At 41.4% G+C, this 20,035-nt stretch overlaps 1 protein-coding gene and 1 long non-coding RNA gene across 5 annotated transcripts in view; both read right to left on the bottom strand.

Moving 5' to 3' along the window:
• The window catches only part of LOC119496661 (lamin-A-like), a 48,470-nt gene that overhangs the window by 18,112 nt on the left and 10,323 nt on the right, over positions 1–20,035 (bottom strand). The window lies entirely within an intron of this gene.
• On the bottom strand, positions 953–14,767 carry LOC119496663. Its single transcript, XR_005208765.1, has 2 exons — positions 14,473–14,767; positions 953–1,066 (listed from the first exon to the last, which is right to left on the bottom strand). It is a non-coding gene; the product is annotated as an uncharacterized LOC119496663 (long non-coding RNA).

Below are 20,035 nucleotides of genomic sequence, written 5' to 3'. Positions count from 1 at the left end.
CGCCCCATAGGAACCTGTCAGCAATCGATCAGTGTCAAGACACCTATAAGACAGGCGGATTAGTAACTGGGGTACAATGAGACATGGTTACTGCTGTAAAAATGTTTTATTATCTTTTATTATCTATTAAAATAATAGAGTTTTAACCAGCTCCGGTTGGGGCAAAGGCTCATATAACTCTCTCTAGGTGTGATGAAAACTCATTTTCCAAGGCTGTAAACATTTTAAATTCACCACAACGCTGCTCATTAACATATCATGGACTTTAATATTAAACCCAAAACAGCTCTGAGACAAAAAGAGACGTGTTTTGTTTTTACTTAAATGGGTTGTAAAAGCATTAGTGATGTGTACACGCACATTTTTCTTTACAACTTGAGGTAAATGTTACTTGAAGCTTTACAGCTATTTGTCTAGGCGTTTTCAATGAAACATGTTAACAGCGTGATTCTTGTGAGTGTGTGGAAGTGGCTGCTGTGACGCTCATTAGTGCTAATGGACCCAGTGGATCAGCTCTAGCAGAGAATTAATGGACACAAGTGGGTTTATATTGACATGCTGCTTGACTGTTTGTGTTCTCTTCGTACACAAGTATGACGGCGAGACAGAGAGGGCTCCTTACAGCAGAATGGCGTGCAGCGCAACAATGCTCTTAATAGAAACTTCTTATAGTATTCTGGCTTCAGTACAAGTGGCCGCTGTGAAATGCACCAATTACACGACTCTTCAGTGGAAAAACACCGAGTGTACTTCCATGCTAGCGGCTCTGTGAGGCTGTACTCGGACACGGTGGTGCTTTTAGCTAAATGCTAAAGTAAGTAGGCCTATTAGAGCTGCAAGGAATAATCAAATAATTTATTAGTTGGCAACTATTAAATAAACCACCAACTATTTTGATAATCGATTAATCGTTTTGAGTAATTTTCAAGTAATTTTCAAGTAATTTTCAAGAAATTCTCAGATTCCAGCATCTTAAATGTGAATATTTTCTGGTTTCTTTACTTCTTTATGACAGTAAATTGATGAATATCTTTGAATTTGTGGACAAAACAAGACATTTGAGGACCTTTCGGAAACAGGGATCGACATTATTCACCGTTTTCTGATATATTTTATAGCTCAAACAACTAATCGATTAATCGAAAAAATAATCAACAGATTAATCGACAATGAAAATAATCGTCAGTTGCAGCCCTAGTCAGCATGCTCACATGCTCACATGCTCACAATGACAATGCTATTATGCAGATTTTTACCATCTTAGTTTAGCGTGCTGTTATTGTCATTCTCTCGGCTGCTCCCGTTAGGGGTCGACTTCCTCTGATGTGACCAAGATCTCTGAATTTAATACAGATTAAGGGTGGATGTGGGCCAGATCTGAAGCTACAATTTAAACTTTATTAGATTCGTCATATACATACATACAGGTACGTACATGAAATTTGACCTCTGCATTTAACCCATCCGAAGCATTTTGGGCTGCTGTGAAGCGTGCGGGGAGCAACTTGGGGTTCAGAGTCTCGATCAAGGACACTTCAACATGCAGCCAATAGGAGCCGGCGAACGAATCGCCAACTTCGTGGTTAGAGGACGACCTGCTCCACCCAGTGGGCTCTAGCTAATAAACAAAGAAACGACAGGGAGACAACATCTACGCCTCGTCTGCTGGCAAATATCTAAATTGATTAAGCTGTAAACACATCATGATAAAATGACCGGAGGTATTTTAAATGTTATGGTTTTACTGTCCTGACAAAATCCTCTGTAATCAGCGGATGAATAAAGAGAAAAAACATCACAACAAAGACCACCTGCTTCAGTTCAACGTATGTAACACAGAGTGGTATGACGGTGTTGGTATATCACAGAGTGGTATGACGGACAAGTCTGAACTGTACTTAAACATGTTGTTCCTGCATGTCAGCTGAAAACAGTGTGTGGCGTCTGAAGAAAACGGGAAGACAACGTTGGAAAACCTTGTCGGTGCATGTGCGCATTTGTATTTCTCTTAAGTGCATGTGTATATGTGGGCGTATTTGTGCATGTTTGAGTCTGTTCTGCACTGTGTGGGAGTATTGGCTGCAAAAACTGTGTGTGTGACCATGTGTGCACTGTACGTATGTGTGTTAATGCCGAGTACATGTGCATATATGTCCCTGTGCACGTGTTATTCTCATATACTATTTACATAATCCAGTGCAGGATCTGTGTGAGGCGTTTGCTTGGGTCTACCTGTTTATATAATCCAGTATGAAGTGTGTAATTAGAGAGCCTCAGCATAAATATCCCCTGACTTCATGTTTACATTCTGTTCCATCGCAGCCTGCGCTCACAACACACGTGTGGAGTCGCTCTGCACTTATTTCTTAAGAATCACACTCTTAATATTTACAAAACAATACACAGTCAGCATGAGACTAACAACTGTGGTGCTGAGAATGGCTGCGAGCCAACAGATGAGCAAACAAATGCAGATTACATTTGGGAAATTAGGCAAATAAAGCCCAAAAAATACCAGCCTGTTTCATCAAGATAAGGGCAATCTGTTGCAAGTAAAACAAGGCGGCGCGGCGGAGTTCTGTTTCTGAGCTGGCAAACTGAGAAAGACCTCTGTGGCGAAAGGGCAGCGCTGCAGGATTTATACTCTGCTCCGAGAGGAGGAATTAAAAACAGAAAAAGAAGTGTAATTTCGGCAAGATTTATTCTTATTTTTCTAAGTGCAGACCACTTGTCTTCCTTCCTCCCACATACTAATGTCTGCCGTCTTGGAAAAAAAAAAATATTACTGTAAAATAATAAAGGTTTACACATCACTCCGCCCGCTTAGCTGCAATATCAGAGCTTTTTATTTTGTTACAGAGCAAATGACACATTTTGAGGCACAAAGACAAAATGGGAGCTATTGGACGGAGACAGTGTGAGATGGGGGAGAGGAGGAGAGGAGAGGAGAGGCTGGTGGAGGGGGGGGGGGGAGAGTGTGAAATGGAAATGCGAGAAAGAAAGAGACAAAAAGAAAAAGAGAAAGAGGGGGAATAATAGAGACGAGAAATCTGAGGAGGAGGAGGAGGAATGTGTTGGCTCGGCTCCCAGCCTCAAGGATGACTCACAGCTATCTTTGTCCACCCCAGTAACGAGAAACGAACCCCGCCTCGTGGAGTGAAAGAGAGAAAGAAGCCCACTCCCTCCCCCCTGTTTTGCTATGCCGTTACCGTGGTAACCAAGGCCTTGTCGTCAGGCCTGCTAGTATTTCCAACACGCTGTGGACGCAATGGAATAAAAAAAAAAAAGGTGTAGACTTTTCTGTGCAGATTTTTAAAAAAGTCTCAAGACTCAGAGGGGTGTGCTCTTTTGTACGCTCCTGAAGGAAAGTCTAACCTATAATTTCTACAAGATATAGCGGACGAATTACTGCAGACACACGGCCAAAAAAGGGACTTTATGAGACCTTAGCAACACCAAAGCCGAGTAGTTAATCAGCATCGTGAACTACAACAAAACCTCATTTTTAAACAAACTTAGCAATTTTAGAGCAGATCCGAATTTGAATTAAGGAAGAAACATTTTTTTTTCATGTACATTTCTTATAATTTAGCAGAAGCACTATTTAAACTCTGGATTAAAACAACTACAGCAGAAGTTAAATCTGTGTGCAGTTCCACATTTAAAACACTTGAGATTATACAGCTTCATCATCTAAGCTTTGCACTGAAGGAGCAGCCCTCCCCCGTTTTTCCAACTTTGCAAACCAAATCCATGCTCTCACTACCGACTCGAGGGTTAACGTAGTCTACTCGTCTGTCCTGCACGTTGCTGCACTGGATCCCGTTTAAAAGGTTAGTTCACCCAAGTCGCAGTAAAACATATTTCCTTCCTCACCTCTACTGCTCTCTACGCATACAGACGGAGGATTTTTTGCCCAGGCTTTGAGATAATCATCTCTGTAATAATGTCTGCTGCCACACAAATATAATTGAGGTAAATGGCTAATTAGTTTCATTTGTAATTTAATTTAACATCTCTTTCCGGAAACAATGTCCCCATTACTCTGGATAGTTCTCGGTCAACAGTAGGGCTGACCCGACTGCTTCGAAGCTTCAACCGTTGCCATGGTAATCAACCTCCAAATCAGTATTCGAATGTATCCGTTTTTGTTATTTTAAATTCTTTTATATAAAAGTATGTAATAATAGTGTATTAATCCCAAAATACCCCATGAAATAAGGAATAATCCAACAACAATATTCATATTCAATATTAATTATTATTAATTATTCTCTGATGGGAATCGCTGTTTGTTGCGTGTAGAGGTGCGTTTAGAGGTGCGTGTAGAGGTGCGTGTAGAGGTGCGTTTAGAGGTGCGTGTAGAGGTGCGTGTAGAGGTGCGTGTAGAGGTGCGTTTAGAGGTGCGTGTAGAGGTGCGTGTAGAGGTGCGTGTAGAGGTGTGTGTAGAGGTGCGTGTAGAGGTGGTGTGCGCTGCGAAGCTTCGAATACCTTCCAATATTCCTCATCGAAGCTTCAAAGGCCAATAAAAAGGTTTTCGGGACAGCCCTAGTCAACAGTTTTCATAGCGATGAGTAGAATAAAGTAAAAACAAAAGATGTTCCAGTTGATTTTTTCATTTTCAACATCATAAATGAAATTTAATTCACCCACATTTTACTGGGGCGGCGGCAGACATCCCGAAAATTTGGATTTCAAACCCCTAAAGGTAAATAAAACCAGTTTTATCTGTATGGTTAGCGAAGTGAGATCTTTTAATTTTCCTACCTTTTCAGGAAACTTGACTAACATATTTAAAGCGGTTACATGAAAAAAGCAAAGTAGCTTCAAGGGATTGAGATACCTGCATGCACACACCGACACCTGGGAGCTGCCCACTACGGCTGCAGCCTTGTGCTGTGTACCACGGAGCAGCTCCCCTGCAGCAGTCGGGGGTTCAGCGCTTTGCACATGGGCACATCTGCTATGGAGGAACGGGGGATGTGGGGGGGGGCATCTCATACACTTCACCCAGGAGGTTTTCCCTGCCAGTGTGTTTAAAGCAGTTTCTTCTGTGTGAGAGGCTGCTATAGTTACAGACAATTCATCACCTGGTTCATTTCCTCTTGTACTATTCAAATAATTCATCTGACAGGCATTATAAGTGTCCATTGATCCGTATTGTATATTACGATGTAAACACACACACACAGCGTCTGGCAAGAATGTGTGGGCACGTGTGGGTGGGGTTTCCCGATGACTCATTGCTCAAACACAGAGGCAAAAAGGGGGTCTCCCAAATTCCCTATAGACTGTCGAAAAAATGTTCCCTTCTCCAATTATAGCCCCTCTTTCCTTCTTCCATCCTCACTACCGTTTAGTTCAGCCGTTCACAGAGCGGCTTTATGTGCAGAACACTGGAGGGAAAAGGTGACTAAGAGGAAGGTCGTTGAATAATGGGGTTTTTAGTAAACAAACAGAAATAGAGCCGGCACCGGGAAACACAAGCTGCAGTACAGTTTAATACGCTGTTAATGGGCCATTAGAATAAAACACTTTCTTTGAAGAACGCTGCAGCTAATTATCATTTTCATTTGATCTTGTAATTATTATTTTTTTCTATTTATCAGTTAACGGCTGTTTCTACAAGAGTTTAAAAAAAGAGAGCCAAATATTCCCATCACATTTTCCTGGAGCACAAAGTGACAAATTGTTTGTTTTGTCTTATTGATCATCCAATCCCCTCGGGTCTCTAATCGGTTAACAAGCAGTGGCCCAAATGCATGCTGGGAGGATGGGTAAGTCCTCTTACTTGTTGGGACGGCATCGAGTTCAATCCACACTCATCTTGAAACTAGTGATTGAGACCATAAACTCATGTTTACAATGTTTACTGAGGTAATAAATCAAATGAGAAGTAGGCTCATTTCCTCATAGACTTCTATACAATCAGACTTCTTTTTGCAACCAGAGGAGTCGCCCCCTGCTGGCTGTTAGAAAGAATGCAAGTTTAAGGCACAAGGCGGCCAGACTATCACAGGGCTGACACATTGAGACAGACAACCATTCAAACTCACATTCACACCTACGGGCAGTCAACAGTGAAGCTAACCTGCATGTCTTTGAACTGTGGGAGGAAGCCGGAGAAGCCGGTGAACCCGGAGGTAACCAACGCAAACACGGGGAGAACATGCAAACTCCACACAGAAGGGCCCCAAGCCGCGTTTGAACCTGCGAACCTGCGGCAGCGATAACCACTGCACCACCGTGCAGCCCAAAATCAAATCAAATAATTACAAATTATTTATAATATAAATAATAATATATTATTATAAAATAAAAAATAGGTAGCTCTATGAAATCATTTCATCGTCTCCTCTGAATTTTTTATTGCACAATAATTTACAGAGAATCCTCACATTTCAGAAACTGGAATGAGTGAATGTTTTCTATTTCTTCTTTATAAATGACCACAAAAATGTATTCATGCTGATTCATTTTTAGTCAATCATTTCAGCACTTATTTGTGAAACTGCGACTTTGAACTGACCTACTTTAACCCATAAATAAAATACTAGAAGCATTAGAGGTCTGCAGAAAGCCTCTAAGTAAGATGTACTGTTTTACTAACTGCAAACTAAATGAAGACATACAGTACACGTGTTAGTACAGCAGGTAAGAGTTAAACAGAGATGTGAGGAGTATCAACCAGGATCTAAAGCACAGACTGCAAAACGATGATGCAAAAGCCGTTCAGGCCTGCTAGCTCAAGTCGACTGAGCTTTTCCAAGTGTGTTGTGCAACTCTCCCAAAGAAACATGCCCTAAAATAAACGTAACAGGCTGGCACATGACTGTTTCCTGTGTCTCTTCAGGGATCAAGAACACAATAACAGGGATTGTGTCTGTGTATACGCATGTGATAAATCACCAGAAAACCGTCAACAACGCAGCCTTTGCCATGGGGGCCACCCGTACACATCCACATGTGGCAGTGGGAACAGAGTTGCCAGTGTTCTCGGCCTTAAAGCAGAGCAAATGCCGACCGTGTCTGATTTCAGGAGCCGTCTTCTGACAAGACAACCACAGAGGGAGGGGACAGCCGGAGAGGACAGGCGATGTTCTCTCATGTCAAACTCAGGGTTTTTTGTTTAAGCTGTCTCCAAAGCAAACTCTGTAAACTGCAAAGAATCATACGTGCTCTCTTTGTGCCGTTCACGCATGCGACAATTTACATGTGTTAATACAGTTCCTCAAACACAGTGTCAGTCAACACGGGATGAAAGAGAGAGGCGTCCCGCCTTTTAGAAAAGTGTGTGTGTGTGTGTCCACAGACGCCAAAAGGCACATCAAACAGCCCTTGTTCCTCGCTGCATGATTAGTTGATGATTCATCTGAGAGTGAGTCACACGCTGGTTGCCTGGTCTTTGGTTTGGTTTATGAGAGACTTTTTACTGGTACTGAATCAGATTAACTGCGATGATAAAGAGCAGTGCAAGGACTCAAAGGTAGACACTTCACCCTTTCACTTTCCAATTTACAGTTTCATAAAATAAGCGGGAGAACACAAGAACGTGGGGTCAAAGATAAGGAACGCTAGGGATGAATCAAAAATACGAATTTGTTACTATTAATAGTTGCCCACTACGAGTTTCCTCTCAACAAAAAGATCTGGATCAGACCTGAAAAACATGTACAGTCAAACTTAATCCATGTCTAATTATCTTCTGATCGCACCCTTGCTGAGCCTGCAGGCGCCCGAAAAAACCTTTGCATCCTTTAGATAACAGGTTGAGCTGCATTGCCTCAACATTTTTGCTTTCAGTATGCAGGAATATCTTGCTGCCAGAAGAGACTTTATAAACATCGACGCTCTGCACACACATTCCTTGCATCAGAGATTTCCAAAGACTTGATTTTATTAGGGTCGCCAAATAAATTTGCAGAATTTCTTCCATCGTCTTTTAACATTTATATCTGCAGTTCACCTCTGAGCCACATGAGGGAGCCTGAGTGTTCGTACTGTTGTGATAATTGTAGCCTACTTATAACACTGAATCTAATATGAAAGACTAGCGTACATTCTGTTTGTTTTACTGATGAGAGGAGAGCCTGTTAACTCCACCTCCATTTATTTAGCCTCATTTATAAAGTATTTAACATCATACTTGCCAACGCTCCCGATTTTCCCGGGAGACTCCCGTTTTTCATTGCCCTTTCCCAGTTTCCTCACGATTTATGTCAATTGTTTTACTCCTTTTTCTCCTTTTCGTTATCTCAACCTGTCTCTGGCGCTGTACGGCGTGCAAAAACAGCCCTACTGTTTCCAGCCAAACGACAATAGAGCTAAACCAAATGTTTTTTCTGGGCGGATGAGAGCTGCCCGTTACACCGTGGCGCGGTTTGAGCTGCGCTCGCCGCACATCACAGCATCACAGCAAAGCCATCGTGGCGCGGCGCGAGCCATTGGAAATAACAGGATTCAGAGCGCAAAGGTGCCGTTATCGCATTGTGTCTGAAAGGACCTTCAGTGAGTGAGAGAAGGAGAGAGAAATGGAGAGTACTAAGAGAAAGAAATGAATGAATGAATGAAAACTGATGGATATTAGCCTAGTTTATACCAGATTCACGTCAGAGGGGCAAGTTATTCAGTTTTCTTTCCTGAGAATTAAAAGTAAAATTGAAAGTAGGTCTATTTAACATAAAAATGCCATTGCAGTGTACTTATTATTTTGTTATTTTAATTCTTTAAAAGTCGCCAGAATGCAGGAAACAAAGTCTCTGAAACTCACATTTTTGGTTTTAAAATCTTCCCTACTTTTGAGGTCTCAAGATTGGCAAGTATGTTTAACATGTGCACATATTTTCAATAACACAGGCATAAAAACAAAGTTGTGATTTATCAAATGCATATCTCTTTGAAATGGCTGATTCACCTGTTGAAGATAATATAAGGTGATGCGGAAATGGCAGTAAAAATGGTCAGGAACCTTCATTTACAAATTCTCACGATTTATAGATAAGGCCTGTTATGATTGGGTCACGATGGTTTGTCACGATCGTTTGTCATTTTGTTTTTAAAAGTGGGCCCCCAACCTTTTTGCTTTAAGTATACAGGGATACCTTGCTGCCAGAAGAGACTTTATAAGCATCGACGCTCTTCACACACAGTTTGGTGCTGCAGCAATTCACATCCCTTTGACTGGAGCAGTGTCTCCATTTGCATCCTAGAGTTTAATTCTCATTTACATTAACAAGAAATCTCCCCAGTGTTATCACCACCCTCACTTATGCTCCACGCAGTAACAACAGATTGTGTTGAGGCTCAGCGCTCTTTCCAGCTGCACTGAGTTACAATGAAAACTCCACGGGTACAAAGAGTGCTGCTAATGTTAGCTTTAAGCTAAACAAATCCCATGTGGAGTTTATGAGACGGTGATGAGCTTTGGTCAGCATTCTTTAGTTTTTGCTAGCGTATGAGGGGGGAGAAAAAAAAAAGGATTTGATGCCTGGAGTAGAACCAAGTTGTGGGACGATCCCGGCGATCGGGTGCTCTCACGCGACTGGCATTGAATACAGACAGACAGGAAACGCAGCAGAGCTCACTGGTGAGGGCTCGACACAGAAAGAGAAATGTGTTCAAGCGAGGCAAAAGGTGGAGGTGGAGGTGGAGGTGGAGTTTGCATCGGGAAGATTCATGTAGTGTCAGATGAGCTGTAAAACGCTGAAAACGTTGACTATCCTGTGATTGTCTAAACTCTGGCACTCCGTGTCCTGTTCTCTGTGGCAAACCCCACCCATCTGGCATCAAGTAAAAAAAAAACAAAAAAACATGTTTACTATTTCCCAAGTACTTGCTGAGCCAGAGGAGTGTGTGTGTGTGGGTGTGTGTGTGGGTGTGTGTGTGGGAAAACACAAACTGCTATTAACCTTTTCCACTCCACCCCTCTTTTTCTTAGACCTAGTTCTGTCTTTTTTAGGGGGTACAGGCCAGGGGGTTTTTAGGGGGAGATAGCAGGTCAGCAGTAAATGACACATAGAAGTGGTGTTCATCATCTAAAAGCTGGAACCTGGAGATTAATTTGAGATGCAGCTCAGCACTGTGTGTAAAGCTGTTCTAGTCATGAATCAGAAATAATTAAAACAATTAATTAATTAATTAAAATAAATGTTTAAAGTGTATAAGAGCGTAGAACATTATGATAGAAGTATATGATGGTCATTCCCATGCTCTAGTATGTCTCATAAATTGTTGCAGACATTTCTGGGTTGATACCATTTGTTACACAGATTTGGTGCTAAATTTGAAAAAAAATTTTAACAACTAAAGATTGATCAAAAATACCACATTAAGACACCAAGACCTTGAGGAACACCGTAGAAAAAGCCATGCTGTGATTTGGGATCAAAAACTTTTTCCATTTTGAGATTCCTGCAAGGATTGCATTTTTTGAGGGATTGGATGGCGAGCGCTTCTGTTCTGGAAACTGCTCAGAAAATCTGCATGCAAAAAAACTGCATTGTTTTTGCCCCAAACTGCGCCGGCACCCTCAAGGAGTGGAAGAGGTTACAAAAAAAAATTTTGGTTGTGCGTAAAATAACACATTTACACAAGAATAAAATAGCTGATAACGATTTTAAATGATACTAATCAGCATCTCCAATTATTTTACCAAAGTACAACAAACTGTAACTGATGAGGAACCACATCAAAATGTAAAAACTTGGCTCCTAATCACATTTCCTCAGTCCTAATAAACAAGAGTACAACCACAGTTAATGCAGAACATCTGAGACGTCTCACATTGATTCAAACTCAGCGCCCTGTTTAGATTATATAGTAGAAACTGCTCCAAACATCCAACTTCAATTCATTTCAGAGTAAATTCGCTTTTTTTTTGCAGATCTGGAAACGGAACAAAAGTTACATAACGAACCAGATGGGACGGGGATGGTTGAGGTTACAGAGCAGCCAACCTTGCCCACTCCCCCCGATGGGCTGGACTTTGGGCAGAGAGGGCGAGCAAGCAAGAGAAAGAAAGACTATGAGAGAGAGAGAGAGAGAGAGAGACTGGAGTCCCACCATGTTAAAGTGATTTACTCTGTCCATGTGCGAGTGAGTCATCGAGGGCTTGGCTGGCTCTGAAGGCTCTATGGAAACTCTAATTCTATAAACTCCACTCACACACACAGCAGCCTGCCAAAACCTCTGCTTGGTACCAAGTTCTGGTCTGCTGAAGTCCAAGACCGACTCTCTCATTACTCGCACACCAATAAACCCGACAGAGACGGCTCCACACATACGGCAGCCATTCAGCACAGCTACAGGCACATCTGTTCTCCATTACAACGTATTCTGTTAGAGAACAAATAGTCACCATACTCTCATCAGGACTTGTAGCATCTACTAGGGATGCACCGATACTGTGCTCATGTACTGGTACTCGCAAAACAGCTCCGATACAACGGCACCGATACGGCTTTACGGCAGCGTGACATTAACTTCTCGTCACCATGTTTCGGGTCCAGTCGACAGTTGCACCGGGAGCAGGGGGCCCGTCCCTCCCCGGCGGGGAGAGAGGGCGCAGCGAGCACTTTGTCCACTGCCCCGGGAAGCACCCTCGCCCAGAGCCTTTCCAAGCTGATCTAGAGCCGATCGCGGCGCACCGCCGGTCGCGGTACTCCCCAGCCTGCTGTGTGTCGCTCACACCCTCCAGCTGGCTGTTAACGAGGGTCTTTTGGCACAGAGAAGTACTCGTATCGGTACTTGGTATTGGCGAGTACCCAAATGTAAGTACTTGGTATCGGTGCATCCCTAGCATCTACTGACATTGTCTGTATTATATAGAAATATTTACAAAACAAAACTGTATTCTTATACAGTATATACAGTATAATACCTCGGCATTATGGATCAGAAAATGAGAATTACCGCCTCACGATTGTATGCCTCCACCAACCAGTCAAGTTTACAGTTTACATCCATGTCTGTCAAAAATGTCATCACTTCATCATTTGATCCTGTTAGACATTTGTGTGAAATCGTCATAATTAGCATATGAATTCTTGAGTTGTGGCCATAAACGTGTTTTGTGAGGTCACAGTGACCTTTGACCACCAAAATCTAATGAGTTCATTCTTGAGTCCAAGTGGACGTTGCACCAGACAGACGTACGTCCCTGAAAACATAATGCCTCTGGACAGGGCTGTCGACGGTGGGAAGGCATAAAAAAAGGTCAGTATCTATTATCAATCTGTTGCAGAGCTGAGATGGTTAATTAATAATCTGCTATTCTTTTGATAATCAGTTAATCCTTTAAGCATTTCACGAGCAAAAATGCCCAAAAAATGTCTGTCTCCAGCTTCTCAAATGAGAGGATTTGCTGCATTTTTCTCTGAATCTGAAGACACATGACCTTGGGATCTGGGATATAAAGTGCTACAGGAATGAGTCCTAAATCCCGGAAATGAGTTAGCATTTTAGCTCTTCCGGTTTCCTCGTCTGGAAATCAATGAGTTTTTTGAATGGCTTTTTATTTAGATGCCTAAAATAAGGTCTGTGAATGTTTTGTTCTATAATATAAAATACGTCAGTAAATATCTCTTTCATGAATTTTGAAGCTTCTATATGTCTTATAAAAGGCGGTTGGTAAAAAGGGGCTAAATGAGACTACTAAACGTCATCACGCCGATTTGTCCACCGTTACAGCCTCGTTGTGTTTACTCTCATTCATGTGACCGTGGTGTAATTCCTTTATAGCCTAACGTTAGCTTTTTACTTCTGGCGATTGCCGTGCATAGTGGTGTTCATTTGTGAAGATTATCTTGCTGAACAACGCATGTAAGTACCATAAACGTGTGTTTGCAACAGAGTTTCTTTTCTGCAATAATCCAAAACCCAATGGAACAATCCCATTGGCTTTTTGCCGAGGGAACCAGGGTGATGCTAACTTCCTGGTTGGGCAACACAAATATGTCATCCCTGGAGCACTATTTTTCCACTTTCCACTATTTTCTAGCAGTTTAAGAGCAAATAATTACATTAAAATTATCATAAATTGTAGCCGCAATCTCTTGATACAAACGTGAATTTTGTTGCGGAAGAAAACGTGCATTACTCCTTTAGTTTTCACTTTTTAACTTTCAGTGTTCCGGTGTAATTTCACAAAATGCCGTAGAGAAACTTTAGGACGAATGTGTTGGGCAGGAAAAACAGCACCTAAAAATTACTAATGCATCTCTTTAAAATAATTCAGGTCTAAATTATTCATCCCTCTCATATGCAAAGCACTAGAAAGGATGTTTTTTTTGTACTTTTGAACAAGTTATTCAGCATGAAAGTCTTCAGTGTTGTGACGCTTAGAGAGAGTGACTTGGATGACACCCAAAACCACGGGCTCCTCTCTGCCCTCTTATCTGCCGTCCTGTGACTCAATGTGACAGACGATTGTCTGCTGTCACATAATACAAGCTGAGATCATCGGAGGGGAACACAGGGTTTCCCCCTCCTCGCTCCCTCCCCCCCGAGGCAGCCACAAGAACAGAAGAGACGTGCGATCAAACGGCATGAGCAAAGACGTACAGCAGCACGATGAAATCTGCCTGCCGGTGGTTGACGGTGGTTCGCAGCCCGTTTCTGGCCTTGGGGAGCAGGTTGCACGGCGCTGAGCTTCAATTTAATCCATGAAATGCTAAATGTTTGTTTGATTTTGTTCCACATTCAAACCTGAGAGGGTGCCGCTGACTATGAGATGCATTTGAGAAAGAAATTGACATTTTGTTAGATGTCATTGTGGTGTGATTAATAACATTAATGACGGCAGTTCCAGGCTCCTGGTAGCATGACTTAACTGGAACACTTACTGGAAATTAATCCATTGTTAATTTAATCAGTTCTACCGGCTTTTCCTGATATGACAAGTCAAAATGTCTGCGGTGAAAGAAAAAGGTCTATTGGTGCAATTATTATGATAAAAGATGTGTTCTAATGGCTGCTGGCTTTGTATTATAGTGATGCAGTCAATTATGAATGAGGTGGTCACCGACTTTAAGCTTCCACAATTGAGTGTTAAAAGAAAAATACCCGTCAAGTTGGCTATTTGACATTTAAACAACGAGGATTATAAGAACCTGGCGAGCTACTCTGACCTAATAACAGCTCATTATAGTCATTCATTTTTTATCAAGTCTACATAATCCGTCTTTTAGATGTTGGAAGGAAGATGCATACAGTATAATATGCCATAGATTAGACTGAAGCTGTAACATATTCACATTTCATCTGCTGCACTACAGAATATTTTTATTATTTGTTGTAGAGATTTCAGCAGAGAAACAATCTGCAACTATTTTGATAATGAATTCATCTTTTAAGTCTTCCAGCCTCTAAAATGTGAATATTTGCTGCTTTTTTTTTTTTAAATCTTCGGTGATAGTAAATTGAATCTCTTTGGGTTTTGGACTGTTGGTCGGACAAAAAAGGCAATATGAAGACGTCATCTTGGGGTTTAGAAAATTTTGATGAGCATTTTTCACTATTAGACCAAGCGATTGATTGAAAAAATATCCTGCAGATGAATCAATAATGAAAGTAATCGTTAGGCAAAGCCCTAGTTTATTTTTCCTGGGATGTATCAGATTTCCTTTAGTTGTAACTACCAATAAATAAAGCATTTTTTAAATATATATATATCAACAAAGAATTAACTGGGTTTACATTACTTTGGTTATTTCCTGGAGTTTCCTAAATATAAATCATTTTCAATTTTATTTTACAATTCAGTCTGTTGTGTGCATCAAACTAGGGCTTCAACTATTGATTATTTTCATTGCCGATTATTTTCTTGATTAATCGATTTGTTTTTTGGTCTATAAAATCAGTGTTTCCCAAATCCCAAGATAATGTCCTAAAATGTTAACTCATAGATATTCAGTTTACTGTCATAGAAGAGGAAAGAAACCAGAAAAAATATTCACATTTCAGAAGCTGAAATCAGAGAATTTTGACTTGTTTTCTTAAAAAAATACTCAAACTGATTAATCGATTAACAAAATAGTTGATGATTAATTCAATAGTTGGTGACTAACTGTTTCATCGTTGCAGCTCTACATCAAACTGATTTCTTGTTTGGTATAATAACAGTAGCAGAGTTAGTCTGAGATGCAGTCAGAGGTACTTTCCCAATCGCTTAAGAAAGAGAAGACAGTATAATGCTCTCACTGTTGCCACAAGACTCTTGAAAGAAAGCTTCACTTTAAAAAAAAAAAACAGGCCAGGCATTTGAAATGCTTCAGACGTAGAGTGCAGGCTTGCTCTTGTCCATTTTAGGAAGAGTCTTTGAAGGCAAATATTTTCATCTCAACAAACTTGACATAAGCAGCTTGAAGGAGTCCTCCTGTTATCCACAGCATGTCCCATAATAGCACGGATGTAGAACGTGTCACCTTAGAGTCACATTTAAAGTTTCCCTCAAGTTAAACATAGACACTTTACTCACTGAAACTCGAGCTGTGACTAATATTAGACCGCTTTATGACGTCCACCTCTGCCACCGCTGCATCACGCTCTCCCCCTTTTACTTCCCCTTTTTCCTCATGGGATGAATATTAAAAAGCTTTTGTTTATCCTATTGTTTGCGTTGCTTAGTGTGTGAGGTTTGTTTCCTTTGTACCACAAATGTCAGCGCCTGCTGTGTAAGCTCGGAGACAGCAATAAAAAAACGGTCACGTGCTACACGAGGTAAATGAAGCCTCCAGATAGTAACAAGCAAGAAAGGTCAGAATATAGCTTTACATCTAAATGGGCCATTATGAGGAGATGTACAGTAGTTCATGGGATAACAAACACTTAACTGAATCAAAGGGGATTGTGGGTGATCATGAGCAACAATAAACTGCAAAAACACATGGGTCATATCTAACTATAGAGCAAGGAATCTCTCTGTCAGTTCTTCGCATATCTCAAGAACCGCTCATCTGATCTACTTCACACTTGGCGGGTGTATTGCTGGGGACCCAACGGACTGCAGTGTTGAATGTGGTGCAATTTGGCTAGATGGTGGCGCTAGAACAATGAACTTTACGTTTTGGCCTGTAGCTTTTGAACCGTAAGAAACTAAATCTATCCATATAAGCCACGCCCATTAATGTGTTAAAGAAATTAGTGGCGTTAAAACGTCTTTGCGTTAACACGTTATTATTGCGTTAACTTTGACAGCCATGGTCTAGACTGATTTTCCGCCATTTAGAATTTTGTCCAAATCTGTTTTTTTGCTACTCCTACAAATTTTGAGCAATCGTCACCACCCAGTTTGGCACAGAACATCTCTGGATCAAGTCGGAAATAGTTACTTCTTTGGATTTTTGATTGTTCCATACAGTTTTGCTATAGCTAGCCCTCAAAGTTAGGGCGTATATTACAAACAATGTCATATCTCCTAAACGCTTCTAGCTATTGGGACCACATTTGGTAGACATGTGTAGATATAATGTATGAGTGACCATGACAAATTTGGTGACATTTGGCTGATAGGTGGCGCTGTAGCAGCATCATCTAACTATACGGGAGTATCTGTCCCTGTCTGTCGGTCTGTGTATGTACAGTATGTATGATTGACTGTCCTTCGCATATCTCGAGAAGCGTTCGTCCAATCAACTTCACACTGCGCGGGTACAAGAAGCCATACCGCGGTTCTCGACAACGCTGTAAGCAGAACTTCTGGGGTCCAAGCAATCGGTCCGTTCTAGACGGCCATGAGCTCTGAACATGCACTGCACTAGTGTAACACAAAGCAAATATTCCAAAGACAGGAAATGGGCTATAAGATAAGAGCACTTCCTGTTCCTGCTGTGTTCTCTGATAGTTGGCTTCAACATTTCATATCAGTCCTTGAATACAACACAAGAACATGTACAGTCAGCGTAGCACTAGATCTTTGTTTTATATTGAGCTTCAGTCTGTGCTGCGCCTACACACGTTCCACCACGTCATGTCTACCATAGCAGTCATTTAATCCATGTTATAAAAACATTGTTCTTATGGATGACTGACTGCAACGAAATGTCTGAGAGCTTCCTCTACCTGCTGCCACACCCTAAACCACTCTGTGCCGACAGGTGGGGCCGATCCAGACCAGGTAAATCCCCGCTCTTATGTATACAAAGCAGATCGGATCCAGGAAAGGGTTTGGCGGTTTAATTTTCAACCCTTACAGTTGAGACTCATCCTTATCAGACAGACTTTGACCAAAAGGAGCTGTTCAAACTTTAGTATCTTACTATCAAATAGTTCACTTTTGATTTTAGGCACAGATAATACTACATAATCATTAATATAGTCAACAAAGGCTGGAACTAAAGATTATTTTCCCAACAAATCTCTTGATTTAATGTCAGAAAATAGCAAAAAGAAAAAAATGCCCATCATTTGGCCTCATATGAGTCTTATATTTCCTTTTAATGTTCTGTTAAGAGAACAACTGAGTCAACTCAAGATGCACCAAATGTTCTCAAACCTCCAAATCTGCTCTTTTTATGTTCATCAAATTAAAAAAAATTTAAAAAAATTGTAGACTGTGAAAAAAAGATGTTTTCTTTTCTTTTATTGGTCAGAGTGCTCTCGGCCACTCATAAAATTTCCTCTTACAAAAGAAAAGAGCAAAAATAAGAAAACACTGGTGAATCCCAGAAATCAATGGGTACTAACAAAATAATAAAAATAACAAAAATAAGAAGAACTTATTCCTTAAATCGCATCCTGCATGGGGCCCATTATTTCCTTAAGTCCAAGTTGACATATTCAAATGGCTTGACACAAAGATATTTAGTTTAATATCCTAGAGCAAAACCATGAAGATGTTACATTTGAAAAACTGAAAGCAGTGGATTTTTTTGGCATTTTCAATTAGGAAAATGGTTCAACTGATTGTCCAAACTGTTGTCGAAATATTTTCAGTTTTTTTGTTTCAGCTCTATAGTTCAAATATGAGCACGTCTTTTGCAAAAAAAATAAAAAATAAAGCAAACTGTGACATGAAATATGCATGTGTAGTTTGTAAATACTCCCTACTCTACTCTGCCTGGGTGGAGCTTTAACGAAGGATTAAGAGAACAAGTCTTGCAACCAGTGACACTGATGAGCCAGTTCCCCCACACACAGGCTCATGTTTCACAGCCAGTGGCACCGCTGGAGGTTAGACTGGGCCAGAGACGCCAGCCTGACCCACTATTTCAGTAATAAAGGAAAGACGACTGAAGAAGGTCTTGAGTTCTGTGACTCCTGCTGAAGCTCAAGGGTTCATATTTAGTGTTGTTTGACCTGCTTTTTCTCTCCTTGCATACCTGGCTCCAAGCTTTAACTTCATTTTAAAATAAACACATTCCAGCCACACCTGCTTTTACCAAGTTATTTATGTGTCTTTTTTTAATTATTTACAAGTCAAATAGTGCTGTAGGGAGAATGTTTGGCATTCTGGCTACAGCTACTGCCTCAGGGTGGGGGGGCGGAGGGGGTTACAGCATGTGTTGCCGTTAGTAGTTATGCATACAAAGATGTGTGTGAAGAGACGCAGTGTCATGCCGTTGGGCTAAACAGGTGTGTCCAGTCAACTGAACTGCAGTGACGGCCCCACCTGTTGCTGTGTATGTTTCTGTAAAACACGAGAGGAATAACCAAGGACGCCTCAACGAAAAGTCAACATAGTGTAGCTGTCTAGTGTTTGTTGCGCCGCCGTCTGCTGCTGTCGCCACCTGAAGCTCAGCTCAGCTCAGCGTGCCGGTCAAAGCAGCCCGCCGTCACAGCGTGTATTAATAAACCTGACTTCCTGGTTACAGTGAGTCCACAGTCAGCCCATTCCAAAGGCCACGAAAAACCTCTGAGTCACCGCCCCCCATCACACAGCAGAGCCAAGACTCTCAGAGCGCCATGGCAACCAAACACCAAACACACAGGCTAAAGTATAACAGATAACGCCGGCCCAGGCTGGACTGAGTGATTCTTTTCCACCACACATGCGTCAAAAGATCTGCTTCCTTTAGAAAAGTATATTGCTGCGGGAGCCGTTGGTGCTTCTCTTGCCAAGTAGCTGGAGAATTATAATGACACGGGTGGATAGTCTGGAAGTGAATAGAAAATGTTATAATACTGTTCTCTCATCACTTTCAGGACACACACACACACCGCCTTTTATCCAGAGCACACAACAAAGTCAACATCCTCATCCACCTACAGTATGTGCAAATTTACAAACCACAGATTGATGAGCTAGTGACACCAAAATGAAGGTCAACACACAAAGACACAAATGAGCCACATTAAAAAGGCACAATTCCTGCAGAGGTTTTCCATTTTTATTCATCTTTCCACACGCAGCGCTGAGCCACACCCACTGAGTTTTGTGCACATTCACATGCTTCACAGTTCACATCCAATAATAACATCAACTTAGTGAAGAGAACACAATGGCGCTAATTTGGGGAAAGTACTCCCTGCCTTGTTGAAATGCAGTTGTTGTTTTTTAAAAAGGCATGTGTTGAATGTCTCTATCTCTAAATTCTGTAACTCTCTAAAAAAGGGAATCTGTGTGCTACAAAATGCAGACTGTAAAGGAGCACATGTAGTCTGACATGTGAGTAAATGTACTGGGGGAGTACAAATACCTTCCATTTAGTATTTCCATTTTCTCAGACCCCTCTAACCCGAGGTGCGCTTTGCCAAGACGTTGACACATTCCTCAACAGCCACCACTGGCTGAGGCGTACAGCAGCAGCAGTCTGATCTGCAGACATTCACCTAAGTAGCTGTAATCACGGCTGAGGAAAATACCGACAACAAACTCTGAGATACATCTCAAAAGATATAGTAGGAGTAATATAATTGCACACTTTTAACACCACACCACCTGAAGTTAATCATTTATTACCCTCCACAGACACACACCTTCAGTGCCAAGGTCACTTTTATTGGACTTACTACTTACTACTTCCTACTGTAGTAAAATATTTGCGCTGTGGCTGTTCGGGGCGTGGCCATTCAGACATTAAGAACGGGCGATTGCTTG

Source organism: Sebastes umbrosus, chromosome 11, assembly GCF_015220745.1.
Source record: "Sebastes umbrosus isolate fSebUmb1 chromosome 11, fSebUmb1.pri, whole genome shotgun sequence".
Classification (NCBI taxonomy): domain Eukaryota; kingdom Metazoa; phylum Chordata; class Actinopteri; order Perciformes; family Sebastidae; genus Sebastes; species Sebastes umbrosus.
Note: the sequence above shows the minus strand (reverse complement) of the source record. Positions and strands in the feature narration are given on the sequence as shown.